Genomic DNA, 11,779 nt, shown 5'->3' on the forward strand with positions numbered 1-11,779 from the left:
CTTGAGACCGTTTCACAAAACCTTGGGATTAATGAAAATGCCACTCAAGCAAGATGTGGTGATTAGGGATGTGAAATATGGAGCTGAATTCCTTTTTTCATGACTGAGCAAAGGCAAACAGTTTGCAAGCAGGTGGCTCACACCTGGTAAGGTCACCTGAAAGCGGACCGTGACATTTGTCAGGTTTGGAAGGGACATCCCATCCTCTCCTGTCCAAGGAGGGTCATAGCTCCTTTTCGGGGCTGGCAAATCCCCCAGGAGTTGCTGGACTCACCGGCTGAGCTCCTAGAGGGTAGCTGGTGACCCTGAGGAGCAAAAGCCAGCTGCTGAAAGGAGTCGAGCTGGCAGCTGGGAGGGAGCAAACTTCTCAGCTTCAAAACCCAGTCGGTCTCTGACTGTTGTGGTCTTATCACACAATTACCACAAGTTTTCTTGCTCCATCCTCTGAAATGCCTGGTGGTGGAACGAGGAGCTGAGCGGTCTTGCAGAAAATCAGGGATTCTGTCCTGTCTGGCTGGAAGGTCACGATCTGACAGAGAACGCCTTTGGCCAAAATATGTGCAGCTCCCAACATGTCTGGGCTGCGACCTCGGACTGCTGGGCTTTTCAGCAGTGTAAATAGAAGCAGATGAAAGTGCTTGGATTGGCCCCAAAACCTAATCTCTACTGCTGGGTTTGCTGGGAGAGAGGGAGGGAGTAACAGGCTTTAAAGTGCATATATTTATATATACACACACAGGGTTTTTAGTACATTATGTACATCAATATATATAATTTAGATATTAAATTTATGTTTATATATGTTTTAACGATCATATTCTAAAAGCTCATGAGCCCTTACTGTATTAATTACAGAATGGCTCAGGTCTAAACTTCCCTTTCCTATTACCCATTTTCCTCTTGTTGATTTTGAGTAAGACAGACTTGACTTTTCACACAGTCTGAAACAAATAAATAGCACAATAGCGAAGTGAAACATGCCATTTGTCTGCATGCAAACTGGCAAGCTTCTGACTTTAGGAATGATTTACAGGAAATTTTAATGTAGTCAGCATGAGTGCATTATGGACAGCAAAACTGGGAATGAAATTTGGCCTTGAAAATGAGAAAAAAGGTACAGTATTTTTGTAACAATTTTCCTATCAGATTTATGCTTTTCTGAAGTTTTATGGTGTTAGCATGTAATTTGTGATATGCTTTCAAAATGGTGTTTTCCTTCCAAATGAAGACTGAATTGCAGAAACATTTGCCGTAACCTGTCTCATGACAGCTGCTACAGCAGCCACAGCATTTTTTCCAACACCGCTGCACGAAGTTACCCACCTAGGGTGGGAGATGTGGGCATGGAGGATACAGGCTTTTCACATCACTGGTGTAGTCCTACCTAAAGCTGTCCATGTGCTGAAAAGCTGAGATGCACAAAAAGAGCCATCTGCCTCTGCTCAGGCAGGCGAGCCACCTGCAGGGAAACCAAACGTTTTAGCGTACATTTTTAATTCTTTAAGTACCTCCTGCTAAATAATGAACACACTTCACAGACGTGATGCCTCCTTTCCTGCTCAGCTGTGGCTTTCATGAGGCGTGAAGACGGAGCCATCAAGGAGAACCAAGCAGTTTGTCGTATAAATGTTTATTTACCATCTTCTTTCCCCTCTGAAAGAGCCAGACCAAAGAGAAGAGCTGCAGGCACCCCTCTGCCAAGGCTGGTCCTTGCGTGTTGCTGAGCCCTGGGAAGGTGTGAATCTCTGCAATGGTGCTAACAGCCCCAGCAGGAGGCTTTATTTGATTAATGTTCCCTATTTCTATTCTATTCTATTCTATTCTATTCTGTTCTGTTCTGTTCTGTTCTGTTCTGTTCCGTTCCGTTCCGTTCCGTTCCGTTCCATTCCATTCCATGCCAAAGCAAGTTATTCTGTTTCCAGGCTTTTCATTACTGGTTTGTATTCGGCCAGCCACCCAGCCAGCGCCAAATCCGGCCCTACAGCAGCTCTGCTGACCCCAGGGGTGAGTTTGTCCCAAGACGTTTCTATCACAAAGCTATCAAACCTAATTTCCTCTGATCTGACTGCCTCAGAATCCCAGCGGAGGCGGCAATTCATCTGCTGCTAGATGTGAGATATAGCAGCAAATAAATGTCAGAGACAGCGCAGCCTTGCTGGAGATGAGAAATCTCATCCTGTGATGAGAGGTTGTGAACCTCTCTTATCTTATCTGCTCGGTTCCATAAGGAGAAGCCTGATGCAGGCAGCTCACACTGAGCCCCTTGGGGGGCACCCCATGGGCAGGGGCTGGGATGGGGAGGTGGCAGGGGGAGCCTCAGCCCTGCCCTGGTGGGCGGTAGGGCTTGTGTCTCTTCCAGGATCAAGGATGTGTCCCCAGGGCCGACTGGGGGCACCGCAGTGGGGTTTCTCATGCCCAACATGGGGTGTTAAGGATGAGGTGGGCAGGAAACACACCAGCATTACAGTAATCAGGGATTTAACAGCAGATACTTTATCTACCACCAGTAGATAAAGGTGGGTCATCTTCACTCCACCACCTCCAGCCCATCCCACGTGTCTGGAAACTGGGTGATTTCAGTGTGGGGAGGTGGAAGAGTCCCTGTCCCTGAGGTGTTTAAGGGAGGTGTGGATGTGGCACCGAGGGACATGGTTTAGTGGTAGGACTTGGCAGTGTTAGGTGATGGTTGGACTTGGTGATCTTAAGGGTATTTCCCAACCTAAAGTATTCTGTTATTCTATTCAATTCTTTTTTAGTATTTATTTATTTATTTATTTATTTATTTTCTATTTGCCTGTGGTAGCTACACGTCTGCTACACGTCTGCCGAGTGAGCTAACCTGTGGAGATGGACAATTCGACCAAACTCATGTAGGAAACTGGTGCCTGACCCCAGTCCTGGCACTGCCCCGGTTCGCTGGCAGCTGGCGGTGCAGCAGCCAGGAGGAAATGCTGGGGCTTAAGTGATTTAACTTGGAGAGCACAGCAGCAAGAATGAAATCCACTTACACGGGCTAATTGATAATGAATGACTCCTTAATTAGAAATTATAGAAATGCCCCCAAACTTAAGAGGAGAAATGGGACCAAGGTGTTGATGAGCTGAGGGGTATTTTTGTGACTCTGGATTTTCCTTCAAAGATGCTCTTGCCAATTAACTTTTCATGACATAAATTTGTTTGCCTTAATACATCCAGTTAGAAGCATTTTCAGATACATTATTTAAGGCCTGAAAATAAATAGTGGATGCTCAGCCTGCGCTCTGTAAAGCTCAGAGCGGCTTGCCTTCTCGCTCAATTATTGATGGCGCTTTCCGCTGCATTTGAGACACTCCTGCCTGCACAGGGGAAAATCCTGGCTTGTTTTCTTGCTTGCTCTATTCCTCAAAGTCTCAAAAAATCTCATTCGGCAATGGATTTGAGGCTTTTATCACCGCTCTGTATTTCACCCTTACCACAGCAGAGAATTTATTTCAGCTGCTGAAGCCCCATCCGTGAGCTGCCAGCCCCAGGAATTTCTCACCACAGGCACTAACGATGGGATGATGCAGTGAGATTTCACTTAGTGTATCTTTTTATTTAAAAAAGGAAATGCCAGCAATGACACAACACGATTCCACCACCAGTGGAAAGTTGCACACTTGCTAGCTGGATGAGCACAGGATGCTTCTGAAGCACCCGAGGTTGACTGCAAGGTCTGATTGATGCTTTTCTCACTTCATGGACTTTTATCTCTCTCCCAGCATGGGCTTTCTGATGTTTAATAAGGTATGAGCTTCTCACGCATTTTTTTTCCTCACTGAGACATTTACAGGATCTTTCCTCTCAACACAGATGTCACTTGATATAAACTTCTGCCACGACATACTTATCCTCGGAATTGCCATACTTGTGTCAGATTTGATTGAAATTGGCCTGGAGGCTCCCCAGGGGGGACAGCAGCCTGCCAGCCAGCTTTTTGAGCAATGGGCTGCACAGCATCACCCAAGACAGGTCTGAGTAAGAGAGGAGTGTTGTCAGAAGCAGAAATGACAAGGAACCTGTTTCAGACACCTTGCACTGAGCAATTCACTTCTCATCCCAGCTCTTTCCCGCATGGCAAATGGGAGCCACAGAGCTGGAAAACACGTTGGGCTCACATCCCTAATTAATATTGCAAACGAGCTGGGGATGGGATGCCATCAGACAGGCTCCAGATGCGTCCTGACCTTTGCTGTCAGCAGGTCTGCAAAGTCCTGAGTCTCCCAAGGGGAAATTCAGCACTGACTTCAAGGGAACCAGCGTTTTGCCTCCTCCTGCAGCCTGCTGCTCCCGTGCTGTGCCAGCATCTACTGTCACCTCTTTGGGATGCAACAACCCATCTGTGCTGCCTTCACCTGCTTTGATAACCTGCAGGATGGGTCTTTTTGCTTTTAAAATGACAAGAATGCTCCTTGCTCCACAAGTCCTTCCTCTGGTACCTGCTAAGGTGGAAACTCAGCTTTTGGGCTGGTGTTGTCCGATGGCTACTGCTGTTGTGGAAAGGGTAAGGTTTGTGACATCTATGCCAATAAACCCACTGCACTGGGAACTAAATGAGAGCCCAGCACCTGCCAGGGAGAAAAGAAGAGACCTGAGCTTCTCTTCCCCATAGAAAATAAGTGCAGATAATGCACTCATAAAAGAAGGAGGGAAAAGAAATGCAAACCCGAGTACTTTCCGTTCTCCTTTACATGCTTACAAGAAAGCAATTCAGGCTTGGTACTTGCATTTATTCAACAAAAAATTCTTGTGACTTCGTTTCTTTCCAGAGCAGTCAACCACACTGCTTGATATGCCATGACCTTGAAACATAATGAAGCATTGAAAAGCAAATCCGGCGGTACAGAAAGGAAGTGTGTTTTACCCTGCAAGAGGAGGTATTGAGGTCCAAGTAAGAAACAACCGAGCGGTTATCTCTGGCAGCTCAAATCTCATCCAGGCAGGGCTTGTACAAGACAACCTTTGTTACAAGAGCCATGCCCAGGGCAATGTGCGGAGGGCTCCGTGGAGGAGCACCTGGCGCTGGGCGCACATCTGACATTTAACATCATTTTGCAACGGTCTCATTGCATCTTGTCCCTCTTTGCCCTTGGTGGTGTGTGATAACCCCAAGGGCAGGGCCCTGGGAGCAGGGACCTTTGCAAAGAAATGTCCTCGGGGTGGGGGGACAGAGGATGTCTGGCACAGGTGGGAGAGGTTTGCATGTGTTTGCGGATTTAGGGGCTTGCTGGCACACCAGCAGCACTCCTGTGCTACACTCCTGTGGCACCAAATGTCCCCGGTTTCATCTCAGAGGCAGCTCTAGGTAGCGGAGGTGGCACCTGTAAAAGAGCCTTGGAGGCAGGGTGAGGGACCTGCCCAGGAGCCCGTTCAGAGAGCACTTGGTTGAGGGCATCAGCAAGGATATTTCTTCCCACATAGGGTAGCCAGAACTGAGAAAAAGAGACAGGATTGAAAGTCTGTGTGTTTGGTACTGTGAAGTCCTGAATGCTCTCTGTGTCCTGGTGGTGCTCAGCACCTCCCAAGATGGGACCTCAGAGACAATTATGGTCCACATAGAAACACAGAAGCCTTTAGGTTAGAAAAGTTCCTTAAGAACACCAGGTCTAACCATCACCTAACACTGCCAAGCCCTACCACTAAGCCATGTCCCTCAGTGCCACATCCACACCTCTCTGAAACACCTCAGGGACGGGGACTTCACTGCTTCCCTGGGCACCCCCTTCCGATGCCTGAGCTCCCTCTCCATGAAGAAGTTCATCCTGGCATCCAACCCAAACCTCCCTGGCACAACTTGATGCTGTTTCCTTACATCCCATCCCTTGTCACCTGGGAAGAGACAGGCACCCCCTGGGCAGGGAAAGCTTGCTCTCCTTTGGCCCCAACACGAACACCTGGGTGTCAGGGTTGGCTGCAGATGCACTCCTTTGGAGACATCTCCCAGCATTGCTTTTGCTTAGGAAGCTTAGGAAGTTCATCACCTTGGCCAGAAACCTAAAAACAGCATTAAAAATAGAGGGCTCGCTATCCAGAGTAGAAATGCAGATCTTCTTCATGCTCTCTGACACGGGCTGCAATACACTTAGGATGAATGCAGGTTTCTGGAGCTGGGAAGTTTTCCTCCTAGAGTGACTTTCAGCTCCAAGTCTTTGGGATGAGAGGAAAAGCCTCTAACTTCAGCTGGAGCAATGCAGCCCCATCTGGCCCAGCACTCTGGAGGAAAGCCAAGAGGACAGCACTCCTCCCCTGCTGGTACGTAGTTTGTTTGGCAGGCTGCAGCTCGCGCCGAGCCGTGCCGGGACTTTGCATCCCTGGCTTGGACAGGATGCTGTGAGGAGCTGGTAGGAGAAAGCATCTCTTGGCAGGGCAGCTGCCTTCACATTAATCTGTAAGTAATTGTTAATTACTGCACTGAGTTAGTATCTGCACAGCCCTTACATCCAGGAGATGCTATATAATGCAGAATCAGCTGACCAGCATCCCAAATTGGGCGAGCAATCACTGAAAAATAATCTGAGTTACTGCCCGGACAAAGGGCTAGTTGTCAGGGTCTGGTAAGCTGGGCGACGCTGTAGGGATGTGGGGCAGCATGGGGCTGTGCTGGTTGTACCACGTGGTCCTGGGCACCCAGTGTTGGCTGTGGGAAAATAAAACTGCGCCAAGTAATCCTCATGCACCCTCCGATTGCCGCCACGATGCTGCTGAGCGGGCACGTGCACGGGCAGGGTCTTGCTCCAGCCCTCGGTACCGTGTGATTTATGTCTCTGGTCTCTTCTGGATTTTGGGGCTAATTCCTCGCTCCTGTTTCCATGTGCCTCTGGAGGCCTGGGAATCATTATTTCTCCTGTATCTTTTGACAGCCCCTCTGCAAAGGGGACAGCAGATTGCCAAAGGTGTTAATACTTTTATCGCAGGAGACTTGTGCACACTTTCGCTGGGGTGATTTTGCAGAAAATGATGCTTCCCCCGGGTTCCCCCTGTCTTGTATCGGGTGCGTTCATCCCTTGGGCTCAGACCTGATTCATCCACCAGCAGGCACTAGAAATGAGACTGCTGGCTGCAGCACAGCATTTTCTGAATGTGTCGGTGGGAAGACACACAGTGGTGGTGGAGGTCACAGAGGAGCAGCCCAGCATGCCCCAAATGTCGCGGTGATCCCCTTTGACACGAGCCCCTGCTTTTATTCTGTGCTCCTGCTTCAGAGCGAGCCGAAGCAGAGGCCCCAAGCTGCAGAGACAGATAGATGAACCCAATGACCAGCTTTCAGGCCAGCATATATCTGTTAATCCAGAGCCACATGGAGCCAGGACGGATGGTGCGAGGTGGCGATGCTGGCTGGTGCACAGCTGCAGCAGCGTGGTCCGGCCCGCCCAGCATCTTGTACTGCTTGCAGCGTGTTGGAGACGAGTGTGGGCAGCTCTTCTGGCAGATCATCACGTTAAGTGGTGCTGATGATGTGAAACAGCTGCTCCGAACACAAGTCGGTGCAATCACCAATTCAATTAACCGTATTGATTAATACGGGAGCTCAGCAAAAATCTTAAATGAGGCCGCCTGTCACCGAACATGTGAAATTACCGTGCCCGACCTACACTAGTTAAATGAGGCTGAAACATTTACCTTTCTTATCATGCTGCTGTGTGAGAAGTGGAAAAGGTCTAGCAGTGATTCGATGGAAAGGAATAAATCACAGGCATGTCACCCCACAGCACCGTTAAATGGCTCTTGCTCTCCACATCTTCAACCCAGAGAAGTAGTGATGCTCTTTGGCTGTACAGGGGGAAATTGGGTAGCCAATTTCCCCAGGGTGGCTCCAGGGGACACAGAAAGGCATCCCAGGTGAACATTGTGCCAAAGTTCAAAGTCCTCATTAGCCTTTCTGCACCTCTAACACCCTCCTGCAAGCTCTGGGCCTGATCCAGCCCCACAGAAATCCCCTGGGGCCACTTCATGGACTGCAGCAGACCTTGGTGACAAATCCCATATGGCAGCTGAATTGAGCTGGGGGCAGAGGGTGTAAATCTGAGCCGATTTCTCATCTCTCAACCTCATTTCAAGGTTCACGGTGATGCATTTATAATTACGCTCTTTCTCACACCTCCTCTGCTACGCAGGGATAGCTGTCCATCTGCAGAGCCTTCACAAACAGCAGCAATTTCCCCTTCCCATTATCTTGGCCGTTTCTTTCCTAAATATGATAAAACAAACGCATCTTGGTGGTTAGTTTTAGATAGAGCTGTCATTGAGCCCCGGCATTTTTTGCAGCTTCCATCACTCTGTTGCCAGGAGAATATCCGTCAGGAACAAAAGCTATTTTATTTTGTGCAATTGGACTCAGGGAGGAGGAGAAACTCTGTACAGGAAACCGCAGCATTAACTCAGAGATTGCAGCCTTGCCATTGCAATCGGGAGCTTTGGTTTGTTCACCAGGCTGGGAATTATAAATAGGAATTGCGAGGGGATTGCTCAGCTTATAGTAGGAAGGTGAGAGGGAATCTGGCTAGGAAAAGAGGGCTGGAAACGGGTGCGAACACAAAATGGTTTGTCCACAGGGATGGGTGCAGCGTGCTAGAGGCACGCGGATGAGGCAGATGCTTAGGAGCTGGTGGCAGAGGCTGGGGAGCACCTGCGGTGCAAGGCTGGGTCCTGGGCCTCTCTTATCTCTCACCTCCGTCTCTTTGCTTTCTTTTGTTCATTCATTCCAGCAGCCAAAGAAATTAAAGCTGTTCCGGAAGCCCTGTCATTTGCTCTGCATACTTCCTCACGCGGCTTAACAAAATAATCCTTGTTATTACTGGGAAGTGATCATTACCTGGATGGGTGTTTGCCTTCACCTCGCACACCGGGGCTGGATGCTTGGTGTGAGTAGCCACAGAGGCCGTGAGATTCGTGTGGAGGTTGGAAATGGGTGTCTCAAGGAAAAGCAAAACAAGAAGACAGGTTTACCGACGTAGCATAGTTACTGCTTTTGCCTTCAGCCATTGCAATAGCTGGAGAGCTTGCACAATGTTTGTAATGCACAGACAAGGAAGGAATGGAAAAAAAATCCTCCCAACTCCAGCTACAAATTGGGTAAATACACATTCAAAACAGAGACTTGTGTCAGAGGAGTAAGTTTGCCTTGCTTTCATTACAGCCCAGTGTAATCTAATTCAGAAAATGAAGCAGAAAAATCCATTTGGAGAGCTTGGCAGAAGGAAGATGATGCTTTGTTTGCCCATTTGAAATGCATTGAGAATTATTTATTAGAAACTTTTGTGGGTAATTGGTTTTGAAATGAGATCAAGTCAGCAGGAAAGTTATACATACAAAATAAATCTCGTCTGAATCATTTATTTAGTTTATACTAGTCATAAAACAGAGTACCCTGACCGAACAGTGTTCAAACACCTGTAAGTGCAGACTGTGTCAGGGATTTCCGGAGCTCGCCTTGCTCCCTGCCAAGGGATGCAAAAGCAAAATGAGCCCTGCTCACCTGGAAGCCAGCAGTAACTCTGCCACCCAATTCTGTAGGAGAAGATCTGTCTTGCTACAGCACGACCCAGGAGGCACATCTAAAACTGCCAGCTGCCAAGGGTCCCTATCACTTACCTACACCATCACTCACCATTGTGACTGTAATTGATTTGCAGCAAGGGGAAGATTGGCCTGGAAGAGCCCACCCCAGGGAGTTTGCTGGGCTTATGGTAGTAATGAAGCGCTATGAAGCATACCTTGGCAGCAAAGTGCTCCCTTCCACGGCTCCGGAAAGCAATGCATAGCATCGCAGGGGCAAGGGGATTTGCTGGACAACTGCCAAAATTCGTGAATAACAGAAAACATGCTCCCTCAATGCAACAGGCTGCAACAAATCGGGGCTGTAGTGGGAGCTCTGACGCTCCCACCGAGGGCCAGGATTATAGGACTGGCTTGGACCTGTGAGCACTCGACATGTTCTGCTCTCTGCAAGGTTTCAAGAGCTCTGTGCTGGCGGTGCTGGGCCAACAAGCCACCACTTTGCCTGCAAGAGCTCCCTTCTGTGTTTTTGGCCCCAGTACTGGTGAGAGAGTTCTGCTCCTTGGCTCTTCGGAGCCATTAGCCGTGGGGGTGTGTTTGCAGGGGAGCACGTTTCGGGGTTTTGCTGCACAGCAAGCAGAGGTTCAGCTCCTATCTGCAATTTCAAAGGCAGCAACTAAGCAAAAAAAGCTCTCTTCCTCAAAGAGCCAGACACACTCTCGTATCTGAGTCATGGGGATGTCATCCCAGACCAGCCCTTCTGAGTGCTGCTTAGCCAAAAGGGGACAATGACAGTTCAGTTCGTCGGGCAGTTTTGCCTCCACGCTTGAGAAACACCACAGGCGAATGGACAGAGAAAGTCTTACGTGAACTTTAACATGGAATTCCTCCAAGATCATCTGCAGTGCAATACAAAAGCCTGAGCTCATTAGGGCATCCTGCTCAGGTCTAATTGCTCATCAGTATCACTTCCTGACAGGGGAAGTGAGAGTGGCACATTTCCAAAGGTGGGATGGCCCCGCTGCCAGGCAGGGAGCACCAAGGCTGCCACAGGGACAGGGTGAGAGCCTTGCTGCAGCCCACACCGGCCCTGCTCAGGGACACGGTGTTGGTGGATGAGGGAAGAGCAGCTGATGGCATCTACCCGGACTTGTGCAAAGCATTTGACAGCTCTGGGGCCTGCTCTTGACAAAAGCATTTGACAGCTCTGGCACCAGCAGGAGCGGGGCCAGAGGAGGCCACGAGGATGGCCAGAGGCTGGAGCACCTCTCCTAAAGAGCCAGGCTGAGGGAGCTGGGGGGGTCAGCCTGGGGAGGAGAAGGCTCCCGGGACACCTTGTAGCGGCCTGCTAGTGCCTGAAGGGGCTGCAGGAAAGCTGGGGAGGGACTCTTTTGTCAGGGAGTGTGGTGATAGGACATGGGTAATGGCTTTAAACCAAAAGAGGGGAGGTTTAGATTAGTTTTATGGAAGAAGTTCTTCACTCAGAGGGCGGTGAGGCCCTGTCCCAGGCTGCTCCGAGGAGCTGTGGGTGCCCCATCCCTGTCAGTGCCCAAGACCGGGCTAGATGGGGCCTGCTCTGGTTGAGGGGTGGCACTAGGTGGGCTTTGAGGTCCCTTCCAGCCCAAACCATTCCCTGGTTCTGTGAAGGATGCTGGTGGGAGCCTCTGCTTCCATCCCCACTGACTTAGGTCCCTACTGCCTACAGCACCCGGCCTACAAATGAGTACCGAGCCCCACAGCCCCTGAGGGACTGAGCTTTGCCTGCACCTCATGAAACACCTTCCAGGAGAGGTACAGAGGCAGGGACGAGATGCACTGGTGGTGTTTTACAGATGTGCTTGTGGAAGCAAGGGTTTCTGGGGCTAGTTTCATCTCTCCAGCCCCATCTCAGCCAGGCCTTCCCACCAGCAACGTGCCCAATGTGCCTCCTCAGAGAGGGGAAACAGCTTCCCGATCCCAGGATGGGCAGAAGTCGACACACATGAATTGTGTGTTTTCAATTAAGCAGACAGTTTTAAGTCCATTTCTGTTTGACATTTTGCCACCAGGAAATTTGGGTTTACCAGAGAAAGATCACAAGGCTGCTGAGTGATGCATGTAAGCCTCCTCCATCCCAAAAAACAGCTCATCTGAAAAGACATTTTTGCCCCCAAAGCCACTCAAGGCATCTTTTATCTCTGGCCTGAGATGATCCAGAGATCCCCACAGTCATTTCTCAGGATGGCAGAATAATTTAGCTATTCAGTAAATTACTAAAATGAGTGAG

General features: G+C 49.4%; 1 long non-coding RNA gene across 1 annotated transcript; it reads left to right on the forward strand.

The window, feature by feature from the left end:
• Positions 1–985: 985 nt before the first annotated feature.
• LOC118243062 (uncharacterized) lies at positions 986–3,583 on the forward strand. The gene is made up of 3 exons (XR_004777170.2): positions 986–1,114; positions 1,923–2,004; positions 2,804–3,583. It is a non-coding gene; the product is annotated as an uncharacterized LOC118243062 (long non-coding RNA).
• The last annotated feature ends 8,196 nt before the right edge of the window (positions 3,584–11,779 follow it).

This window comes from Cygnus atratus, chromosome 6 (assembly GCF_013377495.2).
Source record: "Cygnus atratus isolate AKBS03 ecotype Queensland, Australia chromosome 6, CAtr_DNAZoo_HiC_assembly, whole genome shotgun sequence".
In the NCBI taxonomy this organism is placed as follows: domain Eukaryota; kingdom Metazoa; phylum Chordata; class Aves; order Anseriformes; family Anatidae; genus Cygnus; species Cygnus atratus.